Source organism: Strix aluco, chromosome 12 (assembly GCF_031877795.1).
Source record: "Strix aluco isolate bStrAlu1 chromosome 12, bStrAlu1.hap1, whole genome shotgun sequence".
Taxonomy (NCBI): Eukaryota; Metazoa; Chordata; class Aves; order Strigiformes; family Strigidae; genus Strix; species Strix aluco.
In genome coordinates, this window is record NC_133942.1 from 6,518,053 (window position 1) to 6,530,152 (window position 12,100).

Genomic DNA, 12,100 nt, shown 5'->3' on the forward strand with positions numbered 1-12,100 from the left:
ATAAAAGCCAGAGGAAAAACTGTATTTTTTAACAGGACATCTTTTTATTTTTCCTTCCATAATGAACGTACACTGCTAATATTTAATCTTCAACATGTCCCAGATCATGGACTGAAATAATCAGATCACCTTTATTCTGAGATGTTTTTCTTAACTGCCTGGAATTAATTGGTCTGAGTTCAACTAGGTTAAAGTGAATATACTATAGCTGCAAAAGAAAATTTGGAAAAATACTGCCAATTCATTAATCTTTGTGTCCTGATTCTGATATGCAGTACAAAACCTCCATAAAATCTATGTGTTTACAGGAAGATAACCATTATTCTTTTGATAATCTCTATCAGTACTATTTTAAAGAATTTATAGTTATCCATTCCTTGTTTTATTTCATCTTTCTTCTGCTTTATAACTGACATTTTTTTTCATTGTAGTCCAAAAATATTATCAAATAGCCTGATCAGTTGAACACTTGTGTTATGACATGCTGTTTAAAAGCCTTAAGTGGAAGGTAAATGTTAGTGTGATAAAAGAGAACTTTAAGAAAGAACAAGTGTCATACACATTAGCTTTGAAAAGGCAGTGTAGTGCTGTGTTTCACTGCTTGTAATATAAACTGATGTAAGTAAAGGGGTATTTTATAAAAAGGAAATTGCAATTAAGGAAATAGCATGTTCCTTAATTACTGCCATTTCAGAATGATTGACAGTAAAACGGTGTTCTGTGTCCTGCTCTTTAGAGGAGTTTAACAGGCATGAGCTCTAAGGAACGTCTGGTTTTTAAGCATTTTTATCCTATACCATATAGTAATTCTGCCCATTGATTTTTGTAGGTGGCAAGGTGACTTTGCCAGTTGCATAGATAGGAAGGGAAGGTACAACAGTTACTATACAATGCCTGGAAAAAAATCCCCATCCAAGACCTATGGAATTAGGAGCATATGATTAATCAAAATGGAGTGTGAAATGAGGTGGAGCGCCTACAGCTCCCTAGCTCCTGTTCCTACGCCTGCTTAACAAAGCCAGTGAAAGAACACAGGAGCTCCCTCTTTTCCCACAGAGTATGTCTGGGTGTTCCCGCCAGCTGCTCTAGCATTTAGATTATCTCATTTAGGGGACTTCAAAACAGAAGAAAGAGGATCATAAACAAGTATGGGATCAGATCTAAGTAGAGATCTAACTAGATAACTTTACTCCATAGGCAAACCCTCATTACTATTGAGTGTTTGCACAGAATGAAAAGCAGTTTTATAGAAGTAAGGTGGCAGGAGACACCAAGAAAACTAAGCAACTTGTATCAGGGTTGCTTTTAGACATACACTGCAGTTCTGGCCATAACAAGTAGCTATTACTGCATAATAATAATTCCTTTCCAGATACTCTGTCACCAATGACTGTATTGCCCGTTGTAACTAATACCTGGTGGGAATATGGATCCCCTGTATGGCCACGTACAGAACCTGAGTGCTTAGTCCCAGGATGAGTCTATAGTCTCTCTTTTCCCCTCTCATGGTTTTCTATATTGTACTGTCAAAGTGAGTATTTGATGGTGAATGTGAATTCTGTCTCTGGGCATCCTTGACATTTGTAGACTACTGGTATCTTACTCTCTGCACAACCAGACTGGACCTACATGTTGTCTAATTAAAATAGCAGATTTTAAAGATCTTTAGTGACTGCCATATTGAATGATTTTCAAACCTTTTCGATCTAATTTTCAGCAGTGTAACTTCCTTAAGGTTCCTGATGTTTTGTCTCTAAGAATATGGGCTCTTCAAGGTGGATAATTCTTTGGATGACAAGTTATTCCACAGACCATTTCAAGAGTATTTATTGACTGATAGATCCTAATGGCTTCTGAAATGCTGCATCTTGATTTGGTCTGGAAATCTGAGTAGATAACAAATGCTGTTTGTTTGTCTTTTGGGATAAGATTAATGAGCCTTGCAAATTACTAAGGACTATCCTCTCATCATCCAGACCTGATTTCTCTGAATAGGTGCTGCATGCTAAAAGCTACTCATTAGTAGGTGAACTGATAGCTGAATGTATTTATTATTGATGGCTTGGTGGGAATTTCCCTGTCTGAAAAAGGGTGGTAGGCTGACAGAAATACTTTGCATGGAAAGGTGATGTTAAAAGATTAGCCATTTTGTGCATTTATTTCTGAAGATGCGTGTGTTTGGATTCATGCCGTGGGGTTCCCAGCATGAAAAATTATCGCTGGGAAGTAGATTGAATCTTGTCTTGCACCCCTCTCACTGTTCTTACAGACCCGTGAGATTTTTATTATAACTGATATAATCTGAAGCACGTTCCTGTAAAAGTAGTACCATTTTATTTAGCTTTTCTTCAACAATATATTGTAATTTCTATCAGTGTTTTACCACACCAAAATGGGCTGTTAAGCAAAGCTAAAGCAATGAAGCAGAAGAGAGTCCTGGATTTCAGCATGGCTACTGTAGTATCCTAGATGTTATCAAAACTAGCTTCAAAGCATTACTGCCAGCTATAAGGCACAGAAAGCAGGCATTACTCTGACTGAACTCGTAATCCTTGAAGTTTGAATCTGCTCTTAAAGATCTATTGAGACAAAATTTCATTATTATGTATCCCATTAAGAGAATATATTACTAGTATATGTAGGATAACTTTTCTGCTAATGTACAGATTTAAAATGTTTTATGAAAATAAATCAATACCTTAAAATGAAACCCAAACCTCAGAAGGCCAATTTTCTTTAAGACATGGCTCGTTCAGGAGGATTAATGGCTCCTGGTGGTATATCTCCACTTAAGCCTGTCTAAATCTGGATTGCCACAACCTTATTGTGTGACATGTCCTGCCTGTATCGCTCCCACCCCACTGCCACGTGCCCACTCCCTCTGGCTCCTCGTGGTGGCACTTGCACAGTTGCCAGCTGGATCAGCTCCCCGAACTGGCTCACCGTGGGAACATGCGAGTATCCCTGTACCTGCACCAGAAGGGGCAGAAGCTCAGAAGCCAGCAACAAGGGTAGGGCTGTGCCAGCCCGGGTTTAGATTGATTTAAGATGTTGTAGATGCACACCCTTTTGAAACGTCACTCATTTGGAATATATTATCTTCAAGTTTCCGCTGAGCCTGAAAGTTTCTAGTTGAAATGGATTTTAGATTAAGCAGAGAATTTGCAAAACAATAGGAGAGAAAAATTGTAGCATGAGTCATAAGCATGGGACCTTCCACCACTGTATGCTTAGAACTGCTGAAATCCTGTGGATTAGTTAACAGAATCACTGTAGTTTCCAGCATGTCATCAGCTACTATGTCCATTGTACTTTCAGTTTGTTGGAATAAAAGAACCAGTTTAGTCATCAAAACTTAGTGTTAGTATAAAACTCTGTAGTTTATGACCACTTTTTTGAACAACATAGCTTAGATGATGTCTTAAATTAAATGCTGATGTTTGTTAAATGTTTATTGGGTTTATATGTTGTTTATTTCTCATAACATCTGTGACATGCTAGGCACATCCCAAAACACTAAAAAGTGTATATTACTTTGGAAATTCACAAAGTAATGACTGATGGAGGAAAGAGAGGACAATACAATGTATCGAGGCGTTTGTATTAAATGCCAAGTTAATAAGTGGAGTAATTGTAATAGAGCATTGGCTGGGGTACATGATTTGCAGTTCACCTGCACTGGCTAGAGGGAACTGCCAGGTTAAAACAGTGAGGACTGTAAATGGTCTATTCAGAGGTCACTGAAAATCCAGATGGTTTAACTGAGTGTGTAATAATAAAAAAAATTGAAAAAAGTGGTATGTGGAATCAGTCATAACTCTGACAGAGCTACACTTAGAATAAAATCAGAATCGGGAGAAACAAACTTCTTTTTAGCTGACTGTTGAAGTATATCCCAATCTTTTTATTTCAGTTTGAAACATGAGCTTTCTTAGTCACCATAGCACAATAATAATTACTGTAAAATGGAGTTAAATCTTTATTTTTGCAATTGTTTGTCTTAACTGCTTTGACATTTAGTGACAGAATCATAGGAAAACAAATACTGCTTAGAGGCAGTTAAAGTGGCAGTCAGTATCTAATAGATGTGGGGCACTTTGGTCTTTCTCTGGTTTTCCTTATCTACCATATTTATCACTGAGAAGCTCAGAAGTCTTCTGCAAAGCTTCTACAAGATTTTGATGATGTCAAAATGTCTCGGAGTAATTTTTAACATTGAAGTTTAGATGAGACTGTAAAGGCTTTCTGCCTAGCTTTTATTGTTAAATCGTTTTCTATGCCTTCAGTAACTCATATCTGCTACCAATCAGCATGCAAAGCTCTGTGGCAGTTGGCCACACAGACTTTCTCAGAAGCGGGGATCTATGGAAATGTTAGCCTTCCGAGCCAGCCTGACCTTCTGAACTGGCTGCTGAGGATTGGGAAGGGTTTTCTTACAGTTTGGCTTCCAGGCAGCTAGCTGTCCCCATCAGCCTGCCTGGTGGGCTGCAGCAGTCGTTGGAAACTTTGAAAACCTTCCATTCACAGGACTTGATGCCCGCTGGTGCGTAACGGCATCAGATGACAAGTTCGTTGCTAGCTATAACAACTGCCAGGATGTTTCTTAGGTCTTCTGTAACTCATCAAGCAGGCAGTTTGGCATCCTTGAGAACATACTTGCAAACTCCAAAGCATATTGTCTTCAGAAACGAAATACTGAATTCCACACCCGTCCCTCTCCTCTTCCAAAACCACTTTTTATTCTAAAATAAGACATTTTCTTAAACTATTCTGTTTAACCAAATTGGTATTTTTTTCATGAATTTTCTGAATAATGCCATTCAGCAATGGCATTATTCACAAAAGATACTTTTTCTTTTTGTACATTTGAGAGGATAATGTAGCCAAACTTGGAATTTAACAAAATCTGGAAATGTTTCTCTGCATTGAGTAGTAAATCATTAGTTTGGGCAAGTTTACATGGCACCGTTCTGAAGACTTTGATATCAAATAGTATATCTGCGTTGGCAAAGTGAAATGCATTTAAATTTCCTATGGAACTTAGAATTTTTGTAACTTGTGGAGTGCTTAAAAGCTCTCATCTCAGTATTTAACCATTTAAATGCTTCTTCTCTGAATCTGCTCCCTACTCATCATTGCCATATCTCTCCCTCAGTCTTCTGTTGCTCTTTCCCATCTCTTAATGTTTCTTTAGTTTATCGTGTGTGGAGAACAGAAAGCAAATTAAAGCTAGGATGACATCTATGGTGGCGTTGCAGCCCAGTAAAATCTGACTTCCCATCCTTTTCTGGTCATTCGTTTCCACTTCTGTTCTGCCTCCTGCCTTGTGCCAGCACACGTGTTTGTGCAGCCGCGTGGTGAACCGAATCAGGGAAGTGATTCAGCTGCCAAAAAAGACCCAACTGCCAGCATAAAGCGATGTTGACTTGGTGGTTAGGCTGGCATAGGAACAAACAGCTGGGGGAGAAAAGGTAGGAATTATTTAAGTTTGTTCTTCTGCTGAAAAAATTATAAGTGAGCCACAGCCTAAAAATTAAGGTTTTGCCTAAAAATAAGTGATATGTAAATTCGGGGGGGGGGAAAAAAAACAATGAACATGAGCAGATTTAATTTAAAATGATTGCCACTTACTAGTGTATATTCTTGTGTTTGTTTCCAATCCTTGTGTTGATTTAGCCCAGGTCAGTTCCTCACTAAGTTAAATTAAATCAATAAAATATTCTTGAGTAGATAATGTGTACCCATACGAGCAGTGCTGATGAGGCTTAGGAAAACTACTTGATTGCTGAAATTTTACTACAAGGTTTTCAGATGCAATTTCTGTAAACCAGCAGGTTTGCAGGTTGCAGCCTCCTTCAGGAGCACGGTAGAAGCTGATACTTGAAATGCAGGTGTGTCAGGCACTGCCTGAACTCAGTGCAGCCCATGTATACTGGGATCAGCCAGCTGAACCCAACTAGCAGGTTTGCAGTGTTCGTATTTATGAGCACACCGCACCATTGACTCACCTTTGGGTCTGTCGGGGCAAATGAGAAGGATTCTTTATGGATCAAGTATTCACTATCAGTTTTTCCACTTATTTTTCATTTTTCTCTAATGGTAGAGACAAACTTGCACCTACACAGTTGTTTGTGTGCTACTGTATGGCTTGTAGATAATAGTGACAGAGTTAAAATAGATAAAGCAATTTGGGAAGTATTCCCAAAGTGAAGTTATCTGTAAGGACGTAATCCGATCTAGCCATTTGCTGCTGCTAAGGAAGTTCCTGAGCACTCTGCCCTTCCCCTTCCTCCCCACCCACGTTGGTGCTACCACCTCAGATCTTTGTCAGCTGATTTAACTCACTAACTCGGCAGAACGTGAACCTGGCAAAGGTAGCTAGCTTTCTGCTGCGTTGGTGAGTTGATGGGCACAGAAGAGGAAGCAGAACCACGTGGCTGACAGCAAAGGCAGGGAAAGGAGTGAATCCTCAGTCTTTCATCTGTGATGACAGTGTTGTGTAACTTCACTCTTAATGGTAGAGGTAACGCAGATAGGAGCACTGCTTATACCAGTAACGCTGTGTATGTGTAAGGTATCTAACTATAGACCTTTTGTTGCAAAGGCTGCCTTCTGTGATATCACCTCTAATACTGAAACAAAGCTAAGATTTTGTCAGTCCTAAAGGTACTGGAATTAGGTGATTTTTACATGGTAATTAATGGTAATAATTAGGAAAAAGGTATTAAAGAGTATATAACACTAAGGAAGAAGCCAATTAAGGTTGCAGTCAACTTTTCTGAAGTGAGAAGGCAAGCCAAAATGTGTACTGTTATGTTGGCAAACTCTTTGAAGTCCAGAAAACCAGTGAAACCCAAAACAAAGATGCTCAATTTGAGTTTTTGTTGACTAACAGGATAGAGGAAAAGTGGTTATTACAGAGTATATCTTTTACCTTCATTCTGCATGTCAGATAATTCAATTTCCTGTTCAGTATGCTGCTTTAGCATAAGAGAGGAAGAAATCTTCTCCTAGGTACTGTCATCTGCTGTGAAGGAGAGCAAGACAGCTTCTGAATTACAGGCCTGCCCTCTGGAAGCGGGGAGGTTAGACAGCGTACCCCCTCTGGGTGGCAGGGGCTGTTTGGTGCACAGCTTCTTCAGGGCACTGTTGGCTTTGACCTGTGCCCAAACTGCTGCACAGCAGATGATGGTAGTGTGGTAAACATATGGCCATGTGGTAAACCAGATCAAGAAACCAGTTCAGGTTTAAAATCTTCATAAAACAAATGAAAGAATATTTATGACACGGCTTTTTCCATTGTTTGGCATCTTTTACTGCCCTGTGGTCTCCGTGCATCTGCCTCTCCTTGCTTACAGCCAGTAAGTTAGTGCTCAGATCTCAGCCCAAGAGCTCCTGCCTTGATTTCAAATGATCAGAATATAATTCCAATTTGTGTCTTCCTCCCCTTTGTTTTTCCCTGTCAGTTTTTCCTGAAGTACACTGTGCATAGCCAAGCTGAAACACGACTGTAAGCTAGCACACAGTTCATAACTCGGAGGAAAAAATACTTTCTCTTTAGCTTACAAAACAATAGCTTAAGAACTTTTTGCTAAAGGGAGGAAAGACCTAATGCATGTACTTGATACTTTTTGCAATTGAATTCTACTGTGAAAATGAACCTTTAATTTAAGTGTAACTTCTGAAACTCACAAATAAATGTTTGTGATGAGCAATGAAGTATAGACATCAGACAATTTTAGCTTCGTCACTGTACTCCTAAGGTGGTGTTTTTCTGGGGAGCATGTTGTGACAGCATTAGTTATTATGGCTTCTGTCTTTTGCCTTTATTCTGTAACACACAGATGTAAGCTATATTAAACCTGCAAGCCCTGTTACAGCCAACAATTTTCCATTGTTTTTTGTTCTGCTGGTTTCCTACAAGAGAGGTTCTCACACTGTAGTCGGCAAAAATATATTAAACAGTTTCTTTTTAAATGCAAAGTTTGAGTATATGCAACAGTCTGTGTGAAACTACTCAGTCTGCATGAAACCCAGTGGCCTGTTAGATCATTTTACAAACAAAGTTTAGGAAACAATCCTATCCAGGTCAAGTTCCCTCTCAGCCCTCTGGCAGAGAGGAAAATGCTGACAAGTATGATGCTTTTATTCACAGTGATATCTTGTAGAGGAAAAAACTTCAATATGCATACAGAGATTTTTAACTCTTAAGTACCGTCTTTCTCAAAGGTCATGGAATAATCAGTTTGTGTCCCTTACATAAGGAAAATTGTCTCAATTTCTTAAATTACAAAGGGAAAGAGGATTTATAGTTACCTCAGTATACATTTCTAAATATTTTTACTTGTTAAGTAGCTATTTTCACAACAGTTTGTTCTTTCCTTTATACATAAATTTTGTGTAATGCTCAAAATTCTGTGTGCAAACAGGTCTGAGCCTAAAAGGAAATAATGGAAATTACTTTCAGCCATACTTCTCGGCACCCAGCAAGCATGTATCTTAGAAAGATAAAGTGAAGGGAGATTGCATGAAACCAATCAGAGCTGTTAAGCTGCAGCAATACAAAACCGTTGGTATTTTAAATAAAAGGTTAAAATAAATTCCTGTGGGTTAGTGCTGGACTATTTGAAATTCCCCTAAGTTTAAAAGAAAAAAGGAGACGGAATTTTAACCAGCTCATTTGATAGAAAATGACCTGCAGATGGGGTTTGAGAGAATAATAGGTGGCAGATTACAGTGGGAAAATTGTGGCAGAGCAGCAGCTCAGACTTTGATACATTTATGCAGAGTGGGCAGCAGAGAGATGTGAAGAATTCCCCACTGCATACGTTGCGGAGCACCAGCATAATACACTCGTTTTATTTCCACTGACTGCTGATGTACTGTAGCTGTTCATAGCAGCAATATGTTTATGAAGTCATATGCTGAAAAGATTTAAAATATTGGAAGTGTTACACAGAGTGCAAATATCAGTGGGTTTTCTACCATTTATGTGCATATTTTCATTGCACAGTCATATGTGGAAACCCTAGTGTTTCTTCCAGTCTGGTCCTGCTTTGTTCTAGGGCAAATACCCCTTCCCTAGTTCCCAGTGTCATGAAATGTATTTAGTAAATACCAAATTTTTTCAACACTTGATGTAGCCTATGGAAAATGCAAAAATAGATATTTTTTTTTTCAGACCTTCATAATTCTGCCAAATTAGAGCGATTTTATGAAGATGGCAAAAATTTTACAGCCACCAAAATTCAATTATATAGTGACTTCCTAAGCAGGAAGGTTCGGTAGCACTGGAATCTTTTTTTCCTTTCCTCTGCCTTACTGCAAGTTTACAACAAAAAAATTGGGATTGCTTGGGCAGCATACAAAAATTGAAATATTTTCATGAATGACACATGCAGGCATATTTTTTATTAAATAATGGAAACCAACATTTTTAATGCAACTTATAGCATTTATCAGCACATTTTTGATATGAAGAAATATACTCTAAAATTCTGTGGGCTTCTACAGCCCAGGGATGCAATAATATGGAATACATTTCATGTGTGTCTCCTGTGGGATTTGTCTTTTTTTTTTTTTAATAGACCCTTTGGTACTTGAGATACTGGATGTTAGAAGTGCATGTTTTTTTCAAAGATGTTAATAGATTACATTTTGTAGTAGCAAATGAACAATATTAGTCTCTAGAACTACCAAGACTCTTGCACTTACACTTGAACTTGTGTAGAAGCTTACAAGAGAGGAAAACTGAATATGTGTGTGCAGAGCCTGCTGTGGGTATATTTTGAAGCATTTTCTTAAAACAAGATGTTTACCCCAGGGGGACTGTACTTGTAGTGACCTTACTTGACCCCAGCTGGAACTCATTAAATACTCCTTTAGTGAAGAACAGTTGCAAGAAGCTGTTCCCTCCTGTACCACTAGCACACCATCAGGTGGTAGTTAGCTGAGAAAAGCAACTTTGCCTGTAACAGTTACTCCGTAGTGTTTCAGTGTGGGTAATAGTGACCTGATAGCCCAAGTCCGAGGGGAGCCGTTTTTTAGAGACTGACCAGTGTACTAGATCAAAATGCATCCTCCAAAGTTTTGGGAATAGTTTGTACTTTTGGAAGTGAATATTAAATATCCCAGTTGGCTTTTAATACTGGAAAAGAAAAGTAAGTTCCAGGTATTACAGTTACAGCTTTAAAAGTATAAGATTACTAGTAATCATTCTTCATCCTCCTTTACCACCACCTACTGTCCATTTATTTGCAAGATGTTTCACTGCCATTATTTCTTTTCTTGCTAAATAGAAATACAGTTAGAATACAAAGTCTCGTTAGTGTACTGCCTCTAGCATGGCTGTCTCTTTATAGATGGGATAGAAAGTTATAAAAAGCAGTGAAGTGCTCATTTGAGGGGGAAACAGAGCACACAAATTATTTCAGCATTATTTCCGCTCTGTAAAGCATGAAGGCACAGAGAAGTAATCTGATTTCTACTACAAATCTTAAAGGTTTTCACCCTATTTTAAATCATCTAACAATGCTTGAACAGTTCTGTTGCTTGCAAATATGCAGCATCACAGTGAACCTTCATTTATTTTCTATGTTTTTTTCCCCAAAAAACATTTTCTCTACCTTTAAACATGCCTCTCAGTTCTTGCTACTGTAGAATTCTTTCACCCTCTTCCCAAAAGCATCTGAATAGGACGTGTAGTCTCACTTGAAAAGAATGCAAAAGAGGAATGCAGGGTGGAGAGTTGGAGGTATGGAGCAGCACCCAGTCAGAATGATTACATATATCAGGACACTTCAAACTGGAAGATAGGTTAAGGGAGGCCTGCAAAAAAAAAATCACAAATCATAATGTCATAGGAAAAAGTAAATAGGGGGTGATACAAAGGAACAAGTTTCTTATCTGTGGGTCTATTTTTTTCCAACAAGAACCTGGCAGCTCAAAACAAATGCACAAAGGTACTTCACACAAAGCTGTTACGCTGTGGAATGTCCTTTCACAGGATGTTGTGGATACAAAATTGTAAATGGGTTCAAAAGGTAATTGGATAAATTTATGAAGGAAAATTCCATGCAAGACTATCAAGTACAAATATGCCATTTCTTATACAAGAAGACTCTAAGCTGTAAATTGCTGGAGAGTGGGAGAGGGCTTGGAGAAAGTGTTGCTGTTAATGCCTTTATGCTCTGGGCTGCTGCCAGAAGCAGACTAATGGACAAGCTGGGCTTTTGGTCTGATCTGCTCAGCTGCTGTCATCCTGTAAACCATTTTTGTCCTACCTAGGGCTTTCCTTGGGGTATTTATGATCCTTCTGATCTTCTTTTCAACACCTTTTGTATTTGGCAACTTTGCTTAATCTCCAGTTTACCTCTGTTATTTCAAATGTCATCAGCTGAATAGCATCATCCCTTCTTATATGAAGTCTATTATGGTCAGTTAATATTTACTGGAAGTTAATAATTTATCCTCTGCAGATGGAGCACTCTTACTTTTCCATGACAATCAACTCTTCTGTTCCTAAATTTGCGTTCGGGAGTAAAATGTTTGAAAAAGCAACTTGTTACTTCAGCTTTTCCAATTTGGAGTTTTATTCTGAACTAACATATAATAAATGCTCCTCTAGGAAATGATTTTAAGAGATTTTTCTGTAGCTTTGGTAACTGTTTTATTGAAGTATAACATTCATTGAGGTCACCCTGGATGATTCCTTGAGCTATTTGAGCCACGTTACTTAGGCCCTGTGGTCTGCACCAACCTGCCAAATTGCTCCTGTCCAGCAGCAGTTCTTATTTTTGATCCAGGTTCCCCCCTTATTGCTGTTACCTAGTTCCTCCTTTCTGTGTATTGCCAGTGAAATGTTTCTCATCATGGGTTTTCAGCTATGCATGTTATCACTCCTTTCACTTCCTTACTTCTTTTAACTTTGTCTCTTTTTTTTTTTTGACTGAAGATTTCAAATAAACGTTTTTCTCTGGCAAGAGAGTATAGAATTAAAGCTTCTCAGGTTCTCCCTTTTCGTATGAGTTCCTATATCAACACAAGTGTGTAACTCTTAAGCTTGATGTTAAACTTCAGTATCATCCTTTTAATATGCTTT

General features: G+C 38.3%; 1 protein-coding gene across 6 annotated transcripts in view; it reads left to right on the forward strand.

Annotated features, from left to right (window-relative positions):
• PEAK1 (pseudopodium enriched atypical kinase 1) overlaps positions 1-12,100 on the forward strand; it is a 123,287-nt gene that overhangs the window by 30,332 nt on the left and 80,855 nt on the right. The gene's annotated exons all lie outside the window — the stretch shown is intronic.